At 45.0% G+C, this 15,626-nt stretch overlaps 1 pseudogene; it reads left to right on the top strand.

Annotated features, from left to right (window-relative positions):
* Positions 1-251: 251 nt before the first annotated feature.
* LOC139367353 (probable ATP-dependent RNA helicase DDX23) lies at positions 252-15,399 on the top strand (annotated as a pseudogene).
* The last annotated feature ends 227 nt before the right edge of the window (positions 15,400-15,626 follow it).

Below are 15,626 nucleotides of genomic sequence, written 5' to 3'. Positions count from 1 at the left end.
GAACTGAGAGTCATGATCAAGGGCTAGTCGTGGAGTGTGATTTATTACATCACTAAACACTTAACTAAAATTATCATTGTATTTGATGATTAGCTAGTTGATAGGATGACGGTAACACCATTAGGTGTCGGACATGAAATCGATTAAAGGAAGACAATAAGAAGTTCATGAGGGTTGGTGACCTAATACACTGAGACAATGGTAACATGGACTTGAGGACCTACAACTCAGAACTCCTTCTGTCCTCACAGATGGCTGGTGAATTGACTGACAAGAACCATGCAGCAGAGACCTCAGGAGTCAAGGATAAGGAGCGGAAATGCAAAGGCTCCCCATCCATGGACCGGAAACCACGCCAACGCTCTCGTGAACGCAACCGATCCAAATCGGCAGAAAGATTTGAATGATGCATTGCTGGTAGTGGGTGCATGCGAACAAGTAGCCAGAATCATCTCGACCTTTTGGTTGAAGTGAGTAGATATTCACCACGATATGGCTTGAAAAACTGTCAACTATTCTGTCTAGCGAACAATATCTGGTATCTGGTATCTTCCCACTGTATGTGAAAGGTGTTCAGTGGGTTTCTAAAAATGTGTATCACAAGTTGGTAATATTTCTATGTATCTGACCTTTCTTTCCCCTCCAGAGATCGCCGTCTGAAGGACAAGGAGAGCGAGAAGGAGCATGATCGGGACAAGGACAGAGAGAGGGGTCGCAAGGACATTCACCGCAGAGACAAAAACCACAGTAAGAAATCCAGGTGTGTAGGCTTGAGTCAGACTGCTGTTTAAGTCACAGGGTGACTATTGGGTGCAGGCCTGAGCAGATTACAAGATCACCCAGAGACGCTAACTTCTGTAGGCGTTATAAAGATCTGATATTCTCAGCAGAATGTGTGTATCTGGAACACGCCCGCTTTGTGTCTTAAAACATCCCTCACATAATATGCAGAGCCATTATCAGAGCTTTTTTCTTTACCTTTTCAACTTGAGTGGTTGCGTCTCCTTACAGAAGCGCCTCCCCCAAGTCCAAGGACAGGATAAAGAGGGAGAAGGATTTGAAAAAAGAGGAAGATGATGAGAAAAAGAAGAAAGGAAAGGTTAGACAAGGGAATAGTCTCTCCAAAGCCAAGCTAGCTACCACTTAGTTATGTATCTTGAGTTGTGATGGCGACTCTCTCTTAGGTACAGCCACTCTCTCTCTCGCTTGGGGTTAGTCAGGAGGAAGGTGATGGGTGAGTAGGAGGGGCTTGGGGTTAGTCAGGAGGAAGGTGATGGGTGAGTAGGAGGGGCTTGGGGTTGGTCAGGAGGAAGGTGATGGGTGAGTAGGAGGGGCTTGGGGTTAGTCAGGAGGAAGGTGATGGGTGAGTAGGAGGGGCTTGGGGTTGGTCAGGAGGAAGGTGATGGGTGAGTAGGAGGGGCTTGGGGTTAGTCAGGAGGAAGGTGATGGGTGAGTAGGAGGGGCTTGGGGTTGGTCAGGAGGAAGGTGATGGGTGAGTAGGAGGGGCTTGAGGTTAGTCAGGAGGAAGGTGATGGGTGAGTAGGAGGGGCTTGGGGTTAGTCAGGAGGAAGGTGATGGGTGAGTAGGAGGGGCTTGGGGCTGGTCAGGAGGAAGGTGATGGGTGAATAGGAGGGGCTTGGGGTTAGTCAGGAGGAAGGTGATGGGTGAGTAGGAGGGGCTTGGGGTTAGTCAGGAGGAAGGTGATGGGTGAGTAGGAGGGGCTTGGGGTTAGTCAGGAGGAAGGTGATGGGTGAGTAGGAGGGGCTTGGGGTTGGTCAGGAGGAAGGTGATGGGTGAGTAGGAGGGGCTTGGGGTTAGTCAGGAGGAAGGTGATGGGTGAGTAGGAGGGGCTTGGGGTTGGTCAGGAGGAAGGTGATGGGTGAGTAGGAGGGGCTTGGGGTTAGTCAGGAGGAAGGTGATGGGTGAGTAGGAGGGGCTTGGGGTTAGTCAGGAGGAAGGTGATGGGTGAGTAGGAGGGGCTTGGGGTTAGTCAGGAGGAAGGTGATGGGTGAGTTGGAGGTGGAAAGTCTGGTTGCAACATTCTGAAAGTTGCTGACAGAAATGTATTCTAAAGAGCTTAAATGATTCCCTATTCTACATGACAGAGAAGCATGTCTATTCTACATCATGTATTTCTATCTGAACGTTCAGTAATGTTGCACCCCACTGAACACAGCATAGGTCTCTGGTATCATACTGTTTGACACTTATTGTGAGCCCAGAGGTTTGTCTGTCCGTTTCCCGGAGGACCCCGGAGAACACAGGCTAAGTCCATTTCTTGGTTGTATTCATTCGTGAACACTAGCAAAACATTTTGCAACAAAACATTAAAACAAAGTTTCTTATTGAACAATGTAATGTAGTCCCACCCTGTTTGTCTTTTTTCATGTGTTGGGTGCCTAGTGAATACGACCCTGGACTAAAAATCATTCTCAGTGGGGATTCTCTGATTTAGTTAAATCACAAGCTTTGATATGGTTGGTTGAACTAAGTGTTTGAGCAGGTGTACTGTGCCTTCTCACATCTGTCTGTCTCTGTCCAACCAGGAGCGGGACTAAGAAGCGCTGGCGGACACGCCACCTGAACGACAGAAAGTTTGTCTTTGAGGGGGACGCCTCTGAAGACACTTCTACCGACTACAACCCCATGTGATTCTGCATATAAACGCTGGGACGATAAAGTCACAGTTTCACAAACATGGTGTTATAGATATCCTTTTTTGGTTACGTCCATGGTGGGGTAACACCTGGTTACAACCTTTAATCACTTTGCTCCTTAAATAGATATTTGGCTTTCAACTGTTCTCTTCTCTCTCTCCAACTTCTCTCCCTCTCTGCCTCTGTCTCAGTTATAAGGAGAAGCACCAGGTCCAGCTGTATGGGCACGGCTTCATAGCTGGTATTGACCTGAAGCAGCAGAAGAGAGATCAGTCACATTTCTACGTGGACATGATGGAGACGAGACGCACACTGGAGGAGGAGGAGCAGGAGGAGTGAGTCACACACACCTGACAAACTACCATGCTCTCTAACACATCAAATCTATGTCTTTAATTTACAGAAACCGAGAAAACCGATTCATTGTCGCCCTCTAATCTCTGCCCTCCCCTCCTGCTTCTCAGGGTGCGGCTGAAGAAGGTGTGGAAGATGGAGGCCAAGCAGCGGTGGGATGACAGACACTGGTCCCAGAAGAAGCTGGAGGAGATGGCGGACAGGGATGGGCGTATCTTCAGGGAGGATTACAGTATCACCACAAAGGGTGGCAAGATCCCCCACCCCATCAGGAACTGGAAGGAGTACAACCTGCCCCCACACATCGTGGAGGTCATTGACAACTGTGGCTACAAGCTCAGCTGTGAAGACTTCAGATGCACACACACAGACACACACGTACCCAGTCCTGAACTAGTTACGGCCACTAGCCGGCTACCACCGGTTACTCAACCCTGCACCTTAGACTGCTGCCCTAAGTACGTAGACATGGAACACTGGTCACTTTAATAATGTTCACATACTGTTTTACCCATTTCATACGTGTATATTCTGTTTTCTAGTCAAGTCCATCCTATTCAACTATTGCTGTACAATACTATTATATCCATGTATTCTACAGCAAAGTACATATTCTATCCATGTACTGCAATCTCTACATCCCATCATATACATATATGTATTTATATTCTGGACTCTGACATTGCTCGTCCTAATATTTCTATATTAATTCCATTATTTTACTTTTTAGATTTGTGTGAATTGTTAGATATTACTGCACTGTTGGAGCTAGGAACACAACATTTTGCTACACCCGCATTAACATCTGCTAAATATGTGTATGTGGCCAATAAAACTTGATTTGATGCGTGCGCACATGCCACCTTTGGGTCTTTCCCTGATCAGCACTGAAGCCAGTACTTGCTGTATTAAAATGTTTCCCTTGTTACCCAGGATCCAACGCCTATCCAGAGACAAGCTATACCCATTGGCTTTACAGAACCGTGACATCATAGGCGTGGCTGAGACTGGTAGCGGTAAAACAGCTGCTTTCCTCATCCCCCTATTGGTCTGGATCACTACCCTGCCCAAGGATGAAAGGTGATTCCACCTCCCCAGCCAGAGTGTTATCCCTCACTACTCTGCCAAGAGTTGCATGTCCTTCTATCGAACCACATCTTCTCAACTCATCTTTCCCCTGTTAATGTAGGATGGAGGACTCGGACCAGGGTCCGTATGCAGTGATCCTGGCCCCCACCCGTGAGCTGGCCCAGCAGATCGAGGAGGAGACCCTTAAGTTTGGTAAACCTCTGGGGATCTGCACCGTGGCCGTCATCGGAGGTATCTCCAGGGAGGACCAGGGCTTCCGCCTCCGGATGGGCTGTGAGGTCAGACTCTAGAAAACACGGGCGCACACACACATACACAATAATAATGCCAATATGAAGACGCATGCGTGTGACGTCTGAGTAAATATGTTTTTGTTTGTGTGTTCCAGATAGTGATAGCCACCCCGGGTCGTCTGATAGACGTAGTGGAGAACAGAAACCTGGTCCTGGGCCACTGTACCTACGTGGTACTGGACGAGGCTGACCCCATGATAGACATGGGCTTCGAGCCTGACGTCCAGAATATCCTGGAGTACATCCCTGTGACCAATCAGAAACTAGACACGGACGAGGCAGAGGACCCAGAGAAAATGAAGATGAACTTCGAGATGGGAAAACACAAGTACAGACAGGTAACAGATTGTTCCACACATTCAGCTACAGTAGGTGATGTATGTATGACAGAAGCCTAAACAGAAACTCACACACTGAAGAAAATGTCAGCTTAAGATGATTCTCTTTCCCCTGCCCTTCCTTCTCTCTCTCTCTCTCTCTCTCTCTCTCTCTCTCTCTCTCTCTCTCTCTCTCTCTCTGTCTCTCTCTCTCTCTCTCTCTCTCTCTCTCTCTCTCTCTCTCTCTCTCTCTCTCTCTCTCTCTCTCTGTCTCTCTCTCACTCTCTCTCTCTCTCTCTCTCTCTCTCTCTCTCTCTCTCTCTCTCTCTCTCTCTCTCTCTCTCTCTCTCTCTCTCTCTCTCTCTCTCTCTCTCTCTCTCTCTCTCTCTCTCTCTCTCTCTCTCTCTCTCTCTCTCTCTCTCTCTCTCTCTCTCTCTCTCTCTCTCTCTCTCTCTTCTCTCTCTCTCTCTCTCTCTCTCTCTCTCTCTCTCTCTCTCTCTCTCTCTCTCTCTCTCTCTCTCTCTCTCTCTCTCTCTCTCTCTCTCTCTCTCTCTCTCTCTCTCTCTCTCTCTCTCTCTCTCTCTCTCTTCCATCCGCATCTCTCTTTTTTCAGACAGTCATGTTCACAGCTACCATGCCTGCAGCGGTAGAGCGATTGGCCCGTAATTACCTGCATCGTCCGGCTGTGGTGTATATTGGCTCAGCCGGAAAACCCCACGAGAGAGTGGAACAAAAGGCCCTGCTCATGGGAGAGAAGAGGTAACACACACACGCACGCTATCCCTGAAGCTGTAGCTAATGCTGAGTCTCCCTTGTTTTCTTGTCTTCCAGGAAGAGGCTGCTGGAAGTGTTGGCGCGTGGATTCGAGCCGCCCATCATCATCTTCGTCAACCAGAAGAAGGGTGTTGACGTGCTTGCCAAATCTCTGGAGAAGATAGGGGTGAGACCTCCTGCGCTATTATTCTGGGATATGTTTACCAGTCTGACCTGGGTCAAATACGTCTCTCTACTTTCCCCCTCTCTCCTGTTCTCTCTCAATACAATGCTTGCACGTTGCACGGAGGCAAGGGCCAGGAGCAGAGAGAGTTTGCTCTGTCCAACCTGAAGGCTGGGGCCAAGGACATCCTGGCGGCCACCGACGTGGCTGGGAGAGGTATCGACATCCACGATGTCTCCATGGTGCTCAACTACGACATGGCCAAGAACATCGAGGGTAAGACCACCACCAGAACCTTTGATCCTGGGGTCACTCACCTGTCAGGTTTTTGTTACGTCATAGCAACTTTGCACAGGCTGCCATTGCACATCCCTCCATATTTGTAGACATACTTTTTACATATTGTGACATTGCCCCCTCCAGACTACATCCATCGTATTGGTCGTACGGGTCGTGCTGGGAAGAGCAGTGTGGCCCTAACCTTCCTCACCAAGTAGGACTCATCTGTGTTCTACGACCTGAAGCAGGCCTTCCTGGAGAGCCCAGTGTCCACCTGCACCCCTGAGCTGTCCAACCACCCCGACGCCCAGCACAAGCCTGGGACCGTCCTCACCAAGAAGAGACGAGAGGAGACCATCTTTGCCTAAAGTGCCAGATGAAGTTATATGTATACACCTCGCTTGTACCTGTCACCCTGTACACACTCGGTTTTCAGTCTTCTTGTCTCTCTTTTGCCGGCTCTTCTGTAGTCCAGCTGCTGTATGAAATGTTAGGCTGACGTTAGGGCATAGGGATCATATAGCTGTCTGCTTTCACTACAGGAGAATAGAGGGGTTCTGATGTCTGTCTGGGGAGGGAAGGTATGGATCATCATGTGAGCTCCAAGTCTACACATATTTCAAAGAGCCACAGTAACCAAACAAAAGCTGGCCCTAAACACCAACAGAGAAAAGTGATAGTGTGATGTCATTGTGTATTTAATTTTTATTTTATTCATTTGAGTTAACCGTGTTAAGCCAGTAAAGAAAATTGGCTAAAGAGACCAATACATTGAATACCTGGTAGATGTGATGTGTTCTTTCTTCAGTCAGCTGGGTATGATGAGTATATTGGAATGTGATGTTTGCTACATTGACATATATATGAAGTGAATAAAACCAACTTCGACACCTTAAAAAAAACGAACAGTTCATAACCCAACAAAGGTTCTGAAATCAACCTCATGGACAAGATCGGTGTCCTAACAACAATAACATTCAAGAAAGCACAGCAGCAGTACGTGAAAGTACATCAAATGTCATGTTTATCTCACTTAGTCGTATTTTACTTAGCATTTTTAAAAGGAATTCTTAAATGGAAAGCATGCTTTACAGCACATATGTCAGAGTCAAGGCCCGCGGGCCACATCCGGCCCGCAAGAAGGTTTTTTACGGCCCCTGGGATGATCTTGATTTATTATTAGAACCGGCCCGCAGCAAGCCGGCAGCCCGCAGATCTTTTACACGCACCAATACTACATTTCCCACAATGCAAAGGTGACGCACCGAGCAGTAGGCTGCTTCATTTCAATATTTATTGGCACAGCAGTCGTCAGCATCACAGTAAAATTAACTTTCAGATACCCATCAAAAATGGCAAAACGGAAGGTGGATACTGAGAACCGGGGGTTTCAAACAAGGTGGGAGTCGGAGTATATGTTCACGAAGGTAGCTGGAAAACCTGTGTGTCTTCTGTGTGGAGAAAGTGTGGCGGTACTGAAAGAGTATAATCTGAGACGACATTATGAAACGAAACACGCGGACAAAAACAAGAATATGGACATGGAACAAAGGCTACAAAAGGCAGAGGAATTAAAACGAGGCCTCAAATCTCGACAGGCTCTGTTCAAAAAAGCCAAATCACAAGGCCAGGCTGCTGTCAAGGCCAGTTTTATTTTGGCAGAAGAGATCGCTAAATCAGCCCGGCCATTTACGGAGGGGGATTTCATCAAAAACTGCATGATTAAAGTTTGTGACGAAGTTTGCCCAGAAAAAAGGCAACTCTTTTTAAATGTGAGTCTGAGCAGAAACACCATTGCCGAGAGAGTAGACCAGTTGTCCATCAATCTAAAAGAGCAGCTTGTGAAAAAGGGAAAAGATTTTATTGCATATTCCTTGGCTGTGGATGAGAGCACCGACATTTCTGACATTGCCCAGTTGTCAATTTTCATCCGCGGAGTGGACTCCAACCTAAGCGTGACAGAGGAGTTTTTGGCTTTACGTCCTATGCATGGCACAACTACGGGGCATGATTTGTATGAAGAGGTGTCAAGATGTGTAAATGAGATGGAGCTGCCTTGGGAAAAACTTGTGGGTTTGACAACCGACGGAGCACCTGCGATGTGTGGACACAGGAGCGGACTGGTGGCGAAGATACGGGAAAAGATGCAAGAGGAAAACGCGACAGGTGAGCTGACAGCTTATCATTGTATCATACACCAGGAAGCGTTGTGCGGTAAAGCCTTGAAAATGGAGCATGTAATGAGCATCATCACGCGCACAGTTAACTTTATCAGAGCCAAAGGTTTGAATCACCGCCAGTTCAAGGCATTTCTGACGGAGTTAGAAACGGAGCATGGTGATTTGCCTTATCACACAGAGGTGCGATGGCTAAGCCAGGGAAAGGTGCTTCAAAGATGTTTCGAGCTTCGTGAGGAGATTTGTCTGTTCTTGGACAGCAAAGGGAAAGACACAACACAACTCCGAGACGAAATGTTTCTGTGTGAAATGGCTTTTCTGTGTGACATTACGAGTCATCTGAATGCAATAAACTTGCAGCTGCAGGGTCGGGATCGTGTCATCTCTGATATGTACAGTACAGTGAAGGCATTTAAAACCAAACTGACTCTGTGGGAGACGCAGATGCGGAAAGAAAATTTGAGCCACTTTCCCAGCTGCCAGACCATGAAAGAGAAGCTCTCTACCAGTGCGTTCCCGAGCACACAGTTGGCTGATAAAATAGGTATGCTTGCCGCTGACTTTCGACGCCGATTTGCTGACTTTGAAGCACAAAAAAGCAGGTTGGAACTGCTCGGTAACCCATTTGCTGTTGACGTGGAAAGCTCACCACCAAACCTCCAAATGGAGTTGATTGACCTCCAATGCAATGATGCACTGAGGGCAAAATATGCGGCAGTGGGTGCTGCGGAGTTCGCCCGTTTCCTCCCCGGCACAATGCCCCAGCTGCGCATCCAGGCTGCTCAAACGTTGTCTATGTTTGGCAGCACATACCTGTGTGAACAACTGTTTTCTTTGATGAACCTGAACAAAACATCACACAGAAGTCGACTTACTGCTGAACACCTCCACTCAATTCTGAGGATTTCTTCAGCTCAGAGCCTTACCCCGAACATTGATGAACTTGTGGAAAAGATGGGACACCACCAAGTATCACCCTCAACCTCAAACAAGTGAACATTACTGTGCAATCACATATTTAGAGTTTTTACTCAGTTCAAGTTTAAAAGTTAAAATTTAATATTTGTTTTCACTGCATGTTACTTCTCCTTAAACAAAGTGTTGTTTTTGATTAATAGATTTTTGCACTTTATTTTTTTGTATTTCAATCCAATTATATTTTAAAAATATTTCAGTTGAGTGGATGATAGAAAATTGCTATTATTGTTTTTTCTTTGAAGTAAATTTAGCCCACTTTTGCTAAAATAGAAAATATAGTCTACTGATGGTGCCTTGAATACCGGTTTCTTTCATTTAATGTTCATGTTATGGGGATATTTATATAAAGGAAATTTGTCTTTTGTGTCTGTTGAAAATTAAAGATTACTGACAGAGCCATAAGAAAATATTGCTTTATTTATCTGATCATATTGTAATATATTTGTTAGGTTTTCAGTAGGTTCAATTAGGTTCACTAGACTATATGCGTCATTTAAAAATTTTTCAATGAACATTCGAACAGTCCGGCCCTCGTCTTGTAGCTGATTTTTTTATTTGGCCCTCCGTCCATTTGACTTTGACACCCCTGCTTTACAGCATCAGGCTGGAAATGTCTTGTTGGTTCACGCTAGCACACTGTGATAGATAATACATGGTTATATTTAGTGCAGCTATTGCATTACAAAGCAACCATCAACAAATAAATTAGTGCAATTTTTTTCTACTTACACACAGTGGAAGTCCAAATAGGCTAAGGCGTTTTATTGCATACAGAATGTAAGACAGAGGAAACTGTAACCCTTTAAAAAAAATTGTGCTTCATAAATAAATAAACAATTTATTTTGTATTTATTTTGATCAATTACTACATTGGTCTGCTTTGTAAATCATGTTCCGCCAAAGTACAGTGAAAGTAGCTTAGTGACCTAAGACATGCAAGTCATCACTCACACACACACACACACAAGGTCAAGGAGGTAGTAGGAATAAATAAATAAGATCCAAACTGTGCTCAATGGAACACATTTGATTCTAAAGTAAAACATTTTTTTGGAAATCAGTTTATCATTAAAAGAGAATTCTGTTATTTCTTCCTTTTTCTTGGGAATGCAAAGTGTTGACACCTGTATCCACATTACTCATTCATTTCATGTTGAGTGAAAGATCAAATTCAATAGATTATTCTGTCAGGTTATTCCATATTTGAGATGCTTTCTGTTTTTTAAAAGGTTAATAGTGGTGTTTGATTTGTAACTTGGAAGAGTGACTCAATGCTTTTTACAAACAGAGAATTGTCCATAACGACAAGAATATTACTAAGAAAGAACAAGGAGAATCAGAATCGATGCATTTATAAAGTATAGAAAAACTGCAGAAAAACAAGTTTCATGCAACACTTGCATAGATTTTCTTTCAGATTTTTTCAATCATGCTGTAATTTTTAAAAACAAATACCGAACTCTAGATAAAGTTACCTGTTAGACATGGAAGTAGTAGACCAGTTCGTCCCAGACATGGTCCGCATGGATCCCTGTTCATGCAGGTCTTTGTTCCACAATATCCCCAACTGATATGTTCATAGACTAACCATGCAGGTATATGACATCATTGCTGTGTTTACACAGGCAGCCCAATTCTGATATTTTTTCCAATCACATATCTTTTTCAGAGCTGATCTGATTGGTCAAAATACCAATTAGTGAAAAAAAGATCAGTGTTGGGCTGCCTGTGTAAACGCTTCCCATGTGACAGTTGCTACAGCTGTGAGTCCTTTTGAAATGAAAGAGAAATATGGAAGCCACAAGTTCCACACGTGATTAGCCAATAAATGAAGTGATCAGTTGAGCACGGACAAGTGATGGTTAGAACAAAATCCTGCCTGTACAGGGAGACTTGAGGATCTGCTTTGTGAATCACTGAGGTTGACAGTAAAACGGCAGTACACATACAGTATAGAGACAGTGAAAACAAAGGGGTGTGACAAACACTTCCAAACAGCCTGAATAGGTTATACTTGGTATGAGGTGCTGTATTCCTTGTCTTGTGTGGATGCTACAATCAAAAATGTGTTACAATCAACTGGAGGACAATCAGTGGAAGGAGAGAGATCAGCCCACAACTAGGGGGCTGAGAGCGGTGCAAAGGCATGCAATATTAAACTCTTTGATGCCTGTGTGTGTGTGTGTGTGTGTGTGTGCATGCCTGTGTGTATGCAGTAAGAGTAATATTGATTTCTCACATTCTCTTCATAACACATGGGGATATTCTATGTGTGATATCTGTAATGACAGAAACAAGACATGAATATACTGCGTCTTTATGATGCTGACACATATATTTATAAACGTCCCTTTTTCAGGACCCTGTCTTTCAAAGATAATTCGTAAAAAACCAAATAACTTCACAGATCTTCATTGTAAAGGTTTTAAACACTGTTTCCCATGCTTAATTAACTTAGGACACTAAAGAGGCCTTTCTACTGACTCTGAAAAACACCAAAAGAAAGATGCCCAGGGTCCCTGCTCATCTGCGTGAACGGTCCCCGCTCATCTGCGTGAACGTGCCTTAGGCATGCTGCAAGGAGGCATGAGGACTGCAGATGTGGCCAGGGCAATAAATTGCAATTTCCGTACTGTGAGATGCCTAAGGCAGCGCTACAGGAAGACAGGACGGACAGCTGATTGTCCTCGCAGTGGCACTGTACTCTGAAGGGGGATCGACCAGACAGGACTGGCAAAAAGTGCTCTTCACTGACGAGCCGTGGTTTTGTCTCACCAGGGGTGATGTTCGGATTCGCGTTTATGAGTGTTACACCGAGGCCTGGGGTGGTGTGTCACAGCGTCATCGGACTAAGCTTGTTGTCATTGCAGGCAATCTCAACACTGTGCGTTACAGGGAAGACATCCTACTCCTTCATGTGGTACCTTTCCTGCAGGTGCATCCTGACATAACCCTCCAGCATGACAATGCCACCAGCCATACTGCTCGTTTTGTGCATGATTTCCTGCAAGACAGGAATGTCAGTGTTCTGCCATGGCCAGCAAAGAGCCCGGATCTCAATCCCATTGAGCACGTCTGGGACCTGTTGGATCGGAGGGTGAGGGCTAGGGCCATTCCCCCCAGAAATGTCTGGGAACTTGCAGGTGGAAGAGTGGGGTAAAATCTCACAGCAAGAACTGGCAAATCTGGTGATGAGGAGGAGATGCACTGCAGTACTTAATGCAGCTGGTGGCCACACCAGATACTGACTATAACTTTTGATTTTGATCCCCCTTTGTTCAGGGACACATTATTCAATTTATGTTAGTCACATGTCTGTGGAACTTGTTCAGTTTATGTCTCAGTTGTTGAAACTTATGTTCATACAAATATTTACACGTTAAGTTTCTGAAAATAAACACAGTTGACAGTGAGAGGATGTTTCTTTTTCTGCACAGTTCATACATATATATATATATATACTCATTCAAGGGTTTTTCTTTATCTTTTACTATTTTCTACATTTTAGAATAATAGTGAAGACATCAAAACAATGAAATAACACATATGGGATCATGTCGTAACCAAAAAAGTGTTAAATAAATCAAAATATATTTTATATTTATATTTTTCAAAGTAGCCACCCTTTGCCTTGATGATTGCTTTGCACACTCTTGGCATTCTCTCAACCAGCTCATGAGGAATGCTTTTCCAACAGACTTGAAAGAGTTCCCACATATGCTGAGCATTTGTTGGCTGCTTTTCCTGGAGGCCAGGGCATCTGATGCAGCACTCCATCACTCTCCTTCTTGGTCAAACAGCCCGTACACCGCCTGGATGTGTGTTTTGGGTCATTGTCCTGTTGAAAAACAAAGTCCCACTAAGCGCAAACCAGATGAGATGGTGTATTGCTGCAGAATGCGGTGGTAGCCATGCTGGTTAAGTGTGCCTTGAATTCAAAATAATCACTGACAGTGTCACCAGCAAAGCACCCCTACATCATCACACCTTCTCCATGCTTCACGGTGGGAACCACACATGTGGAGATCATCCGTTCACCTACTCTGCGTCTCACAAAGACTCGGCGGTTGGAACCAAAAATCTCAAATTTGGACTTATCAGACGGAAGGACATATTTCCACCGGTCTAATGTCCATTGTTTGTGTTTCTTGGCCCAAGCAAGTCTGTTCTTCTTGTTGGTGTCCTTTAGTAGTGGTTTCTTTGCAGCAATTCAACCATGAAGGCCTGATTCACACAGTCTCCTCTGAACAGTTGATGTTGAGATGTGTCTGTTACTTGAACTGTGTGAAGCATTTATTTGGCCTGCAATCTGAGGTGCAGTTAACTCAGTTAACTTATCTGTGATTTTGCAGAAATACTCATAATAAACATTGATAAAAGATACAACTGTTATTCACAGAATTAAAGAGTTAACTTATCCTCTGCAGCAGAGGTAACTCTGGGTCTTCCTTTCCTGTGGCGGTCCTCATGAGAGCCAGTTTCATCATAGCGCTTAATGGTTTTTGCGACGGCACTTGAAGAAACTTTCAACTTTCTTGAATTTTCCAGATTGACTGACCTTCATGTCTTAAAGTAATGATGCACTGTCATTTATCTTTGCCTATTTGAGCTGTTCTTGACAAAATATGGAATTGGTCTTTTGCCAGGGCTATCTTCTGTTTACCACCCCTACCTTGTCACAACACAACTGATTGGCTCAAATGCATTAAGAAGGAAAGAAATTCCACAAATGTACTTTTAACAAGGCACACCTGTTAATTAAATTGCACTACCTCATGAAGCTGGTTGAGAGAATGCCAAGAGAGCTGTCATCAAGGCAAAGGGTGACTACTTTGAAGAATCTCAAATATAGAATATATTTTGATTTGCAACTTGCAGACTTGTTTACGTGTTGCTGTGCGTTTTGTTGCTAACCTTACTTTGCTACCTGACAACTTTACGTTTTTTTTCTTTTTAATTACCGTTTATATTTTTCGTTTTTTCCTCTCTCAACTTTTTTTTCATTCAACTTTTTCATTCCGGACTATTTATCTGGACATGGTTCATCAGGACTTCCAACAGCCGAAGCTAAGTAGTGACATTAACATGATGCCTTCTAATTGCAGTCGCTGTACTCATAATATACAGGAGAACGATCGCCTTACGGCGAGGATAGCTGTGCTGCAAGCCCAGCTTCAGACGCAATCGTTAGGCAAGGGTAATTTAAGTGTAGGAAAGGATGAAACAGCGTCTGTGCCACCAGTAAGTACAGATAGTAACGTTAGTATAAATCCCCCCGCACGGTCCCTGCAGCCGGACAACTTTCTCATGGCTTCTGGAGGGAAATGCTGTAGGAATGCTCAACCGGTGTCAACCAGCCGACAGAAACTTTCAACCGGTTTTCCCCATTAAGCAGCTGTCACTTCCTGACCTTAGTTCCTTTTTTATGTCTCTATTTTAGTTTGGTCAGGGCGTGAGTTGGGGTGGGCATTCTATGTTTTGTGTTCTATGTTTTCTATTTCTATGTGTTTGGCCTGGTATGGTTCCCAATCAGAGGCAGCTGGCTATCGTTGTCTCTGATTGAGAACCATACTTAGGCAGCCTGTTCTCCCACTATGGGTTGTGGGTAGTTATTTTCTGTTTAGTATGTTTGTTGCACCTTACAGAACTGTTTGTCTGTCGGTTTGTTGTTTTTGTTCAGTATTCATCTTTATTATTCTGGGATATGTTTACCAGTCTGACCTGGGTCAAATACGTCTCTCTACTTTCCCCCTCTCTCCTGTTCTCTCTCAGTACAATGCTTGCACGTTGCACGGAGGCAAGGGCCAGGAGCAGAGAGAGTTTGCTCTGTCCAACCTGAAGGCTGGGGCCAAGGACATCCTGGCGGCCACCGACGTGTCTGGGAGAGGTATCGACATCCACGATGTCTCCATGGTGCTCAACTACGACATGGCCACGAACATCGAGGGTAAGACCACCACCAGAACCTTTGATCCTGGGGTCACTCACCTGTCAGGTTTTTGTTACGTCATAGCAACTTTGCACAGGCTGCCATTGCACATCCCTCCATATTTGTAGACATACTTTTTACATATTGTGACATTGCCCCCTCCAGACTACATCCATCGTATTGGTTGTACGGGTCGTGCTGGGAAGAGCAGTGTGGCCCTAACCTTCCTCACCAAGGAGGACTCATCGGTGTTCTACGACCTGAAGCAGGCCTTCCTGGAGAGCCCAGTGTCCACCTGCACCCCTGAGCTGTCCAACCACCCCGACGCCCAGCACAAGCCTGGGACCGTCCTCACCAAGAAGAGACGAGAGGAGACCATCTTTGCCTAAAGTGCCAGATGAAGTTATATGTATACACCTCGCTTGTACCTGTCACCCTGTACACACTCGGTTTTCAGTCTTCTTGTCTCTCTTTTGCCGGCTCTTCTGTAGTCCAGCTGCTGTATGAAATGTTAGGCTGACGTTAGGGCATAGGGATCATATAGCTGTCTGCTTTCACTACAGGAGAATAGAGGGGTTCTGATGTCTGTCTGGGGAGGGAAGGTATGGATCATCAT

Source organism: Oncorhynchus clarkii, chromosome 16, assembly GCF_045791955.1.
Source record: "Oncorhynchus clarkii lewisi isolate Uvic-CL-2024 chromosome 16, UVic_Ocla_1.0, whole genome shotgun sequence".
In the NCBI taxonomy this organism is placed as follows: domain Eukaryota; kingdom Metazoa; phylum Chordata; class Actinopteri; order Salmoniformes; family Salmonidae; genus Oncorhynchus; species Oncorhynchus clarkii.
This window is presented reverse-complemented; position numbering and strand designations above follow the sequence as displayed.